Genomic DNA, 12,029 nt, shown 5'->3' on the forward strand with positions numbered 1-12,029 from the left:
AATACACTAAAATATTCTTATTTAAAAAGTTGTTTCGCGATGCTACTCGGGTGATTATATTCAAAGTTTGCCCAGGTGAAAATATCCTCACATCCCGTGCTGGTGATTTTTTTTTTTTCGTGTGTGTGTGTGTGTGTGTGTGTTTGACTTACTACGTCATCAGAAAACCAAGTAACGAGCCTTAGAACAACTACCCAGGCACATATTCGGTACCCAAGGCAAGATAAATTGTTTCATCTGTTCGAGACAATGATTCGAAGCACCAATAATCAGCCCGAGGCAGCGATATCTCGACTCCTAGTTCAAGTCAACTTTTTTTTCCCTCCTTAACCACCGACTTCCCTGCCTTCACACTTAACACCCTTTCGAGAACGCTCTTCCTCAAAAATATCAACGTCGCTGCATCATCAAGCTAACCATAACTCGGGAAAATATACACCGAACGCTGAAACATTGCCTCAATTTTATATAACATGGCAACTCCGTCCGAGCCTTCACGCCGCAGCCCCGCCCGACCCGCCGAGGAGGGAGCCTAGAAGCGTGCAGCTCTTAATTTACAATAATACCAATAATACATCATTGGGAGGGTTCACTCACCCCCTCCGAGGCGACGCCGAGTAGGTGGAGCGGCCGTCCCTGGTGTCTGCCCCGTCTGCCGCCAATGCTTGATCACAGAGACACCAACAACAGCCTCGTGACCTCCAACTCGACTGTCAACAAGATTACTAAAAGAAAATGGGATATTTTTTACCGTATCATGAAGCATTGTTTTTGCTGACGAGGAACTTCTTGCTCGTAAGTAAATCTGTACCGAACTTCAAAATTGCGTATGGTGATTTTGTTGACTTTATTTACGTTTTCCTGTTTTAATGAACGTTAATCTTGTTAGGGTAGTTGTTATAAGGCTCTGTTATTATTACCTAAAGCTCGTACATCTTACGGCCGGCAGCGAGGCGCCAAGCCCGGCAGGAAGGCAGGAAACGAGTGTGTGTGTCATTATTTACGTGTTTTATGTCTTATAGGCCATTATTTTCCTCTGTTCTTTCGTAGCGGTGATCTGCATTGTTTCAAGACTACACCGTCATCGAGGGAAATAGCCTTGAAAGCTCCAGTTAAAGAGAACTTAAGAAACTGAACAAATTTAACAAGTACAGGTCGTTCGTCTTCGTAGGAGCATGGTAAGTTTGTTTTCTCGACCTGCACTTGTATACATATAATTTTACCAGTACTCTATATTTGTGAGGCTTACTTTATGGTAGACAAGATGAACCTGATGCCCTTAAACGAGGCATTATTGTTAGGTTAAAGTGTAAACTGCGGAACAAAGCCCGGAAGACCAAGATAGATGGTGTGAATGTTCAGTCAGCTGATCTCCCCCAACTGTGACGCCTCCTCTGTCTTCACCTCTCTCTGCTCCCTCGTCTTCCCCTTCCTCGTTCCTTACCTTTTGTCACCTCCCTTTCCACTCTGTCTCGTCACCTCGTCCTAACCTGCCTCATCCCCCTGCCCGTCCCCAGCCACCTCACCCTATCCTTTTGTCACCATTTGTCCTCCACACGCTCCTCCACTCACACAGTTGCCACCACCCACACCCACATACCACACCAACCCACGCTCCATCTCCCTCACTACCCTCCTCCTCCTCCTCCTCCTCCTCTTCTTACTCCTCCCCCTCCTCCTAGAACTCATCGTGTCGTGTCTCCACTCTCCTTCCCTTTACCTATTGCAACCTTTGTGCTTCTGTCGATGAAAATGCTCTTCACTTTCGCCTCGGTATTGTTGGCTGAGGGAGTTGAGTTTGCTTAGGGAAGAGAAGCGCCACTAGAGGGCAGAACATTGCACAGGACCATGGAAATAAGTTTAAGTCTTGGTCTGGCCCCTCTTCCCATTTCTCTCCACCCTTCTCCCCCACTCCCTCCGACCCTCAATCTCACTTTCTCCCTCAGCCACTCTGTCCCCCCGGGTCGTCTCTTCTTTCCTTTTTTTTCTCTCGTTTCCTCACTCCTTTTATCTTTTTCTTTATATCTTGTTCAGTTTAATATCTGTCGTGTCTCTGCCTGATTGCATTCTTCAGTAAAAAACACAACTATTCTTTTTTTCTGCAAGTTAATAGTTTCTTCAATCATTTTCGTTTCTCGTATTCATATAATTATTTTTCAGGCATCTGTCCCTAAGTAATTATTTTTTTCCTCTTGACTTCTTACCGGTCTTTCTTTTCTTTAACTTTTCTCCTACTACGGGTTTCTCCTTTTCATTTCCCGCTCCGGCTCGCTCTCTCTCTCTCTCTCTCCCTTACCCTCCCATGAAACACCGCCGCCTGTTGCGTCCATTTGTTTGCCAAGGAAACACTTTGGGTCGCCGTGTGTACTGAAATGGCCGCCCTTATTAATGTTCCTTACTTCTACAGCCTGTTCGTTTAATTTGTCAACATGTTTTTGCTTTTATGTTTTTCCTTATTTGGTTTAACGTAACGGTGGTGTTTCGTATTCCACTTACACTGGTTCTGTATTATAGCTTTTTTTTGTTGTTACCTAGTATTGAAAGCCTGTTCTCTGAGAATTTCATTACTGGATATTATTTGAGGTATTTTTTTCCGAACTTCACAAGGAAAATATAAATGAAAATAGTTCCACTTGTTTCTGTGTCTCCAGCGATATGACCAGGAAGAGAGAGATATATGCTTTTCTCTAAACAGGTATACGATTGTTCCTCCCTCTCTCCTTCTCTCTCTCAACCTCCAATATCGCTTTCCTAACCTCACTCCCTCCTCCACTTACCTCCTAACCTCTTCCCCTCTCCACTCTCACTCTTCCCCCTAACCCTCCCCTCCCCTTTTCCCCTTCAGTATTGCTCTAAAATTCTTCCATGTTACATTTCTTGGATATATATTTTTTTCTTTCTCCTGCGACGACGACGACCAGACAACTTGAGCGTCGTTGTATTTTGAACGGAGAAATTTGAAAGTCCCACGTCTGAATACTGTGACTGTATCTTGCGGGGAAAAGGCGGCTCAGGGGGGAGGCGGACAGGGCATAGATTATTGTATTTACCTCCGAGGCGCGAGAGTCTGAGTATTATGTAAATGAATACCTTGTGTCTCCTGGTGTTCCCCCGGAGAGTATTACCCCGGCGAGCACGTGTTAAAGTGTATGCAAGTGGGTATGCGTTTCCATTCACGCCCATGTATACACTCGGGAGCGGCGCCGCCATTGCCCTGATGTAATTTTGTAGCGGCGGCGAATCATACCAAGAAAATGGCTGTATCTTCCCCTAAGTACTTCAAAACGCGATACTCCTGAGGCTGCTGTGTGTTTGGGCATCCAGCCACTTACCGGAAATATCCCACCAATACACACGATAGGTCGGAATAATACTTTTGCCGTCCGTTGTATGAGGTATGGAGGCAGCCAAAACCAGGAAAGGAGAGGGAGAACTAAAACCCTTAACCGAAAACCAGACCCACAGTACTACAAGATGCACGCACAGACACCCGACGCAAAGGTAAAAGATAAAGTATAATTCTAATTGTCCTGATTGTTGACGTATTAGTGAGGGGCCGTCGTAACTCAGCCCGGGAGAAAAGGCGGCCGGTTGGAGTCCCTGAATGGCGCTCACCAGACAAAAGCTCCGCAACAATAGCCGAGGCAGCCTTCGAGCTACCAATTGACACGGGCTCCACAAACCTCCCTGCCAAGTCTTCGCATTACGGATGTTACGAGCCGCCTCTCTCCTCCTAGACACTCCTATCAGCGTATATGCAATTTACAAGAGCAAGATTATTTCGCTGTTCAAGAGGTGAGGTGGTATTATAGGGGCCAGATGTGGAGAGGACCCGGTAAGGAGGAAGAAGGTGATGGTGTGAGTGTAAGGGAGGATAGGGTGACGATGAGGGGCGGAGAGAGGGAGAGGAGGAAGGGAAGGAAGGGGAGGGAGGAGGAGAAGAACCAGGTGACGATGCAAGTGTAGAGAAAGAAAGATGTAGAAGTAGATGGCGTGGTAGGAGTCTCGCTGAAGAATGTTGTTGAGGAGGCGGAGAGAAACTACGTAGACGAGAATGATGATAGAAACTTTTTTTTTCTGATGGAGGTAATAGCAGAGTAGGAAGACGGGGGAGGAGGAGGAGGAGGAGGAGGAGGAGGAGGAGGCAAGGAAGAGGCAAGGAAGAGAGAGAGAAGGGAATGGAGGTGAGGAGGTAGGATCGACTAAGAGGGAGGGAGAAGAACTGGACATAAAGACAACACTGGAATTTTCATTTATTACAAGTACTCACCGACAATAATAATAATAATGATAATAATAATAATAATAATACCGGAAAGATAATTTAATGCCCCAAGATCGAGGAAAAATGAAAAATGAAGGACAGAAAAAATTTGACATACTGCAGACTCATCAATCCAACTTTCTCTTCCTGTCACAAATTCCATCAAGGAGGACTGCCGCTACGAGCCATCCTAAATCTGTAATGACAAAGAAACTCGCCCGTGCATAATGGCAAGACCCGCGACGCACTCACCTACTCGAACTCCACTTGGCAATGGAAGATCGACGCCCCAGGTGAAGCGAATCAGGTGAGAGTGGAGACAAGGTGAGGGAGGTGGAAGGTCTGAGACAGGAGGAATGTTGCCCTTCTCTCTCCCTCCCCTCCTACCCTCACATCTCCCTCTCCTCTTCTTTAATTCTCCCTCATCCCTCCTCTACAGCTCTCCATCACCCCTTCCATAATCCCGTACTTTTCCCTTTCACCCCTACCCCTTCTTAACGTTTTTACTCCTCGCCCACCCCTTACTTACCCTCATTCTTGCCTCCCTTATCCCTCCCTTACCGATGCCTTGCCCTCCTTACCCCCCGACGCCTCCTGGTCTGCCCACTATCTGCCCGTCGATGCCAGACAGGCCCCGCTGAAGGTGCTCGTTACACCTGCTTGACACATTGAGGAAATTGTTTAATGAGCCTCGTTTATCACGGGCCTAAAACTATACCTGTCGCTGGCATGGGCCTAAATGTCTATAATAGATTATCTGAGGCTTTCATAATTTACGTCTAATTCGTAAGCATTGTGACACCTTCCTCGAGTGCTTTTATGAGAGTGGCGGTCACGTGAGGTGCAGGTTCTGGTGTTACTTCGCTTATACGATTATTTTGTTATGTTTTGCTTCGACGCGAAAAACTTGTTTGATTTTTTTCATTAGTATGTGCCTGAAAAGATGTCATGAAATATTTATTTTATTGGTATTATATATATAAAAGAAACATAGAAGCAATGTTGATGATTTTTTTATGATTGTTGTAACAGTAACTGCAAAAGAGCGACAAGAAAGATAACCTAATAACAGCAATAACAATGATAATAATAATAATAATAATAATAATAATAATAATAATAATAATAATAATAATAATAATAATAATAATAATAATAATAATAATAATAATAATAATAATAATAATAATAATAATAATAATAATAATAACAGTACAAAAGTAATAATAATAATAATAATAATAATAATAATAATAATAATAATAATAATAATAATAATGACAATAATGATAATAAGAATGAGAATAACATTGACAATGATAACAAGAAATAACAAGAAATAAACTAGGATGAACATAGCAACACGACCGCCCTCAGCAGCAGCCGAATACACACTAGCGCGTCACATCGCTTCATCGTAACATTCTCCCCCAAGATGACGACGGGGCTCCTCCTCCTCCTCCCCCTCCTCCCGTCACCCGCTTCTACATGACCTAAATTGTGTTATTGATTTTTATGTATCGATTTTCTTCCGAGGCCTGTGTTTCCGCCTCAACCCGGCGCTGGCGGAGGGGATTTCTCGTCCCTACAGCAAGTCGGTCAACCTGTTTATGGAGGAAAAATCTTGATATTACTTATGAAAATTAGCAAATATGTTTAGCTTTGCCTACAATAGTTTATTTTTGCTGGATTCAAGGCGCATATTTTTCCATGCTTTTCTCATCGCATGTTCGTATTATCATTTTACGTAAGTTGTCAAATCTCGTGCATTATATACGAAGTGTTACCCATTGCACGCCGATTTATATCAATTATTTACCGATTGCAGTTTTAGATCAGTCTTTGCGGGAGATTTTTAAGCTTTTTTTTTTATATTTTGGCTTTCACGCATGTATATTTTGGCACTAAAAATAATCAGGCTTCATTTCTGTCTTCATTTTTCGTGCTTCCTCCGCTCCCTCCGCACCCCGTGCCGGCGGTGGCGAGTGGCATCGCCGGGGCGCAGCGGGAGGGGTGTTGAGTGCAGCACAAGGGGCCAAGCAAGACCCCATTAGTGTCTTATCAGAGGTGGTCGAAAGAAGTAACTGTTGGGCAATAATTTGGGGCAGGATCCATGGCGGCCGGTTATCGTCAGTATCTGTTTGAGAACGAGCGATTTTCCTCGTTTTTACGGTCCAAAAATATAACTTTTATGGTTGTTGCCTCATCAAAATTCAGTCTAAGTGAGTGTTTCGTATTTACGAGTGTGAGGCGTCCTGGGCCCGATGCAACATATTGTTTTGATTTTGGTTCTCTGCAAGAGCTTCTATAAAATATATTTTTCTTTGAGTTGTATAGATTTTTATTTTTTTAGGCCCTCAAAATTTGCCGAAAGATGTATAAATCTGGATCTTTCCAGGCCCCTCAAACTTTTAGACTCTTATGTTTTTACTAAATTTATGTGTTTAACGTTGTTTGCACCTGAGATCCGTCTAAAAATCTCTTATAATTTTTCGTGCCTTCTCCAAGAATTTTTGGGGGTGTATTTTTGCATTTGATTGCATAATGGGCTAAGTGGGTGTGTTTAGGGTACAGGTTATGTATATGTATAATGACTATAAACTATCCCTGTCCACCCTAAGTCTATAATTCTCTTTTTTGCATTTTTTTCAAGCAGCCTTAGGAAATAAAAATAAGTTAACAATTTTCATTTGATAAATTTTACATTGCCGTTTTTTTCCCGAAACCACTAAATATAAAATATATTGTGAAAATATAGCAAAGCAAGAGTTATGTGCTGGGGAGTCATACGTTCAGGAAAAAACGAAAAACAGGAAAAATGGTTCAGTTGCTTCATCGTGGGAAGGTTTTTATCATCATCTCCGGTATTGGAAAATAGATCCATCCTGTTCTTTAGGTGTCGGGCTCGAATTTATATCACAAGCTAATGCACGTGGAAAAGAAAACTGCTGCTTCATCATCAATTGCCAATAACTGTGTAGAAAATGTGCAATATTTCTGCCATCTCTGTATACTGCAAAGAAAAACTCTATATAGAAAGAAAAACCTAGAAGAATAATCTCCAACTCACAACTAATATTGCAGTAATAATATAGAGAGACCAGACCCTTCAATGTTCATGTGCACTTAATTAACTTCTATCACGATTATCTTCATGAGGCACAAGTGAAAAAAAAGAAGAAAAAGAAAAAAAAAAAAGCAGCGGATGGTTGTCAGGACTGATAAGGGAGTAATGAATGTCCTGAGATTAGCCGGCCCCTCCGCGGTGCATCAGGCGAGGGAGGGGGCGATTAGCGAATGACAGACAGCTGCTAATAATCCAGAATTGCCTCACTTGGAATGAAGAAGAACAAAGAGATAAAAAATGCCTAATGACCGTGTTGTATGTTTCCCGTATCAGCGGCCTGCTGCGAGAATACAAACATTATCCTTGAATGCGGCGCTTACAATCATATTTTCGGAATTTCTCTGGGAGCAAGTTTTTTCCCCGCGTATGTGTGGATGACAATTACAGCGAGGCGGCTCCTCGGCCCCTGCTATTTCCTGCACATAAATATTTAATGTCGGAAAAAATAATTTGGCGTCCTCTGCAGCAGATGTTGTATTAGTGCACAAAACTTTTTCATTTATCCTACAGTAAACAGGGCGAGGCGACGCGTCAGGGAAAAATAAACATGTACGAGGAGGCTTAGCTATGCGGGGAGGCGCCTGGCGTGCTATTCCTGGTGTCATACCACGAGCGGGTCACCGGGCGAGGTGTTCCGGGTATGTCAGTGCCGAAAACAATCAATAGAAGGAAGGATTTGCCACTGAAAACCTAAAAACACTTCGATCCTTCTCCCGCAGCCCCGGCCAGCTGATCGCGGGAACCCCAATTTTGGAGTTTACGTTTTTGTTTGGGTTGCGATCCAGAGAAAACGGAGCGATCCCCGTCCGTACTCCCCTGGCCAGGCGTTGGGGGCCGGGCCTGGTGACATCATACCCCGAGTAAGGCCTTGCTGGGCGGGGCTTAGCGACGTCAGGGCGGGGGAGTGGCGAAGGGGAGGAGCCTAGCTTCTTAGGTCACCCAAGCTGCTGAATTATGTGTAGGACAGGCCAAGGTGACTCTCTGAATTATTACAGGTACAGGAATATATGATTGATATAAATTACACAATACGACTTCGATGACAGAGCGAAGCGAGACGTAGTGACGCCGTTGTGGGAGGCCAGTTATTACGGTGTCCAGCGGCAGGGGGGAGGGAGCAACACACCCCGGCGGGATGTGCTGGTGACATGATCTGAAGCAGGGTGCAGGACGGAGCTTCGGGCTGTGAGGTCACTGCAAGGGAGGGGGCAAGGGCGGGGCGTGTGGCGTCACTGCAGGCAGGCGTTGAGGGGCGGGGCGGCGTGTCGTCACTGCAGCTGATAAAATATTGGGGCAAAACTGAGTACAGGGACTAAATTGGGTAGAATAACCTATAGCACTTTGTAAGGACAATATAAAGGGCGTTAATTAAAATGCAGGTGAGTCAGGGGCGTCCCTCTACCAGTGTCAAAAGGGGAATCATGCATCAAAGGGCGTCACTGCAGCCCGGAAAAGGGGGCGTGACTTTTTGCGTCACTGCAGCGGGGGCGGGGCGTGTGACGTCACTGAAATTGACGGGCGGGAGGGTCTTAGTGACGTCACCGTCTCTATGACAGAAGGCTTGACAGATTTCAGATTATTTACTGTTTGCAATGAACTAAGAAATCGGACTCTAGAGGAAAGTTTACCTATTAATACCTGCATCGAAATACTGAGCACTTAGAAGTTTATAAGTAAAGGAAGATAAAACATTACTTAAGTTCATGAATAGCATTTAATAAACAAGTACCTAAGTATACATGCACTGGAGACAATAAGGAAAAGACCGCACTGAAGAATCTGCAGAAGAGAAAGAGAAAGAGCAACACTCAAAAACCGGATCCTTCAGAGAGGCAGTAAAAATAATACATATTGGAAACATTAGAAGAAAGGTTATCAGGAATGGAGATCTGCAGGTATCAAATGTCAGCTAAGAAATATCGCATAAAATTATAGGTTAAGCTATATATTAGTCGAAGGAGGATCGCTGAGGCTCCACCGAAGAAGGAAATGGATGAATGCGAAAATGAAAATAATATAAATGTACAAAATTTTTTTTATTTTTTTATTTCTATTTTATTTGGGAAATTCTGTATCAGCAGACAAAAAGAAAACAAATAATTACGAATTTCCAGATCAATACATGACTGTGATTGGCAATACCAGAAACAAACAAACAAACAAAAAGGTTAAAACTCATCCTTTCTAAAATGGCCAATATGCATACCATTAAATGCTTCACGTACTGTAATGGCGCATGACTCCCATTTTGTGTGAAGCCACTCATTTTTAAAGCAATTGTTGGGGAACGCAAACCAACCAATAATCTCTTTTCACTTGATTACAAATACAAGCCGCACGCTATGAAAACAAGTATTAATTGCGGGGTTAATTGTACCTTCTTTCCTATAAAACCCGCGGACACATCGAGGAATGCCTCTGTAAATGTGTCGCCTTTCAGTTACTTGTATTTTGTTTTACGAAGTGGCTCTCTTCTTGCACATGGTCCGTAAACAGTCACTTTCCTCCGCCTTGCCCCGCGCGGGACTGGCTGCTGCACTTATACGGGAAAATGTTCTGCGGCTGAATAAAGCACCGAGAGCGTTGATTACCGAGCGGCCGAGGCGGGGAGCCATCCGTTGCGAGGCGCCGAGAAAACATGTGGTTAGGCACAAACACATCGCTCGTAGGTCACCTTGAAAACATCGTCGCCAAAGATAATATATGGAAAATATCGTCGCCAAAGATTATTTATACCGCAGCATATGTAACGCATACACTTGTGCACAAGGCGCGTGCAGCTGCCGAGAGGAAACAGAAAAGATGGAGACGAATATTTCTCGTTAGTATCAACAAATATAATCAAGGTATTGAAAGCGTTACTCTGTTGATATGACTGATATCAGCAATGATTATAATGAATAAAACAACAATAATAAAAGTAATATAATTATATTAACTACAAAGAAAATAATAATAATAACAACAGTTATAATAAGTATTGTGATAATATTATACGAATTATGAGTTATGATAATTGCAATAGAGATGATGATTATGTTAATATTAATGATAAACATGAACATAAACATAAGTATAAACATAAACATAAACATAAACATAATAATAATAATAAAAATTATTATTATTATTATTATTATTATTATTATTATTATTATTATTATTATTATTATTATTATTATTATTATTATTATTATTATTATTATTATTATTATTATTATTATTATTATTATTATTATTATTATTATTATTATTATTATTATTATTATTATTATTATTATTATTATTATTATTATTATTATTATCATTATCATTATTATTATTATAGCAAAAAATAGTCATTATTGATAATTTAAGTAAAGATAATTGAAATCAATGATAATGTAAGTAATAATAAAGACTATGAAAACAATGATAATATAATTGACACTAATAATAAGAAATATAACAGTAATAATAATGTCAATATCTAAAAGGAGAAGATAAAACAGAAAGAAGAATAAGATTAAAAAGATTTAGAATAAGATAAAGAACAAGAACAAAACAAACAAGAACAAGAAGGAGCGGTGGACCAGGTGAACAGCTGGATCACTAGATATGTATATGTTTGTATGTGAATGTGTGTGTGTGTGTGTGTGTGTGTGTGTGTGTGTGTGTGTGTGTGTGTGTGTGTGTGTGTGTGTGTGTGTGTGTGTGCATTTATAAATTTATATATAAATAAAATATCTCGTCACTAAATTTTCAACAGTACCTGAAAAAAATAACAAAAGAACAAAGCGACACAAAATACTGGAAAATCTGGAAAAAAAAACACCGCTCCTGTGGGTCAGCTGATTTTAGGGAGCGTGTAACGGGATGTGTGTGTGTGTGTGTGTGTGTGTGTGTGTGTGTGTGTGTGTGTGTGTGTGTGTGTGTGTGTGTGTGTGTGTGTGTCCTCATGGGTGGTGTGCAGGGGGAGAGAATGGGATGTTTAAAGAAGGGGTGATGTATGGGGGAGGCCGCCGCGAAGGGTAAAGGGAAGGAAGGGGGAGGGCGAGGAGAAGAGAAAAGACCAAAGAGGCCCCTCAACCCTCCTCCAGCCGCCGCCAGCCTCAGAGCTATTCGTGTGGCTTCGCGGAGACGTATTCGACTGTTTATATGCGTCGATGTACGTTTTCGTGGCTCCTGTGCGTTCGGTGTGCATTAGTGTGCTTCGTAGTAACTCGATGGCTGGTTTAAGGACTGTTTTGGGTGTCTCGGAAGCTGGACGCGGGCTGGACGGGCTACAAACTGCTTTCTCGTTGTGCCGTGTGTGTCTGCAGCAACATAACCGGTTATTTCTTAGCTGTATTCGCTCTCCTGTGGCGTCCCTGAGGCCCTCGTTCCTAATCCTTAATTCGGTGTTTCTCTGCGTATTTCGACTTTTTTTTCGAGTGCCGTTCTCATCTAGCTTTCTTTTTACGTACTGGTGTACGGTGTTCGTTTCCTTAGCGGGTATAAGTTACTATCAGAGGCTAAGGTGCGGCCATATATGTGCTCAGCGACCAGGTGTGTGTTTGATGTGAAAAGTGGATTTAGTCCTGAAAAAAATGTTTTCTTGTACGTGTTTCTAAAGAAGAAATAGTAACCCCCAGACTTTCTGAGAAGTATGGAACATTT

At 42.3% G+C, this 12,029-nt stretch overlaps 1 long non-coding RNA gene across 1 annotated transcript in view; it reads left to right on the forward strand.

Moving 5' to 3' along the window:
* The first annotated feature begins 369 nt into the window (after positions 1-369).
* The window catches only part of LOC127008929 (uncharacterized), an 85,956-nt gene continuing 74,296 nt past the window's right edge, over positions 370-12,029 (forward strand). The window contains exons 1-2 of the long non-coding RNA XR_007761465.1: positions 370-795; positions 1,051-1,178. This is a non-coding gene — a long non-coding RNA (uncharacterized LOC127008929). The remainder of the gene's footprint in view (positions 796-1,050; positions 1,179-12,029) is intronic.

The sequence above is a fragment of the Eriocheir sinensis genome, chromosome 39 (genome assembly GCF_024679095.1).
Source record: "Eriocheir sinensis breed Jianghai 21 chromosome 39, ASM2467909v1, whole genome shotgun sequence".
Taxonomy (NCBI): domain Eukaryota; kingdom Metazoa; phylum Arthropoda; class Malacostraca; order Decapoda; family Varunidae; genus Eriocheir; species Eriocheir sinensis.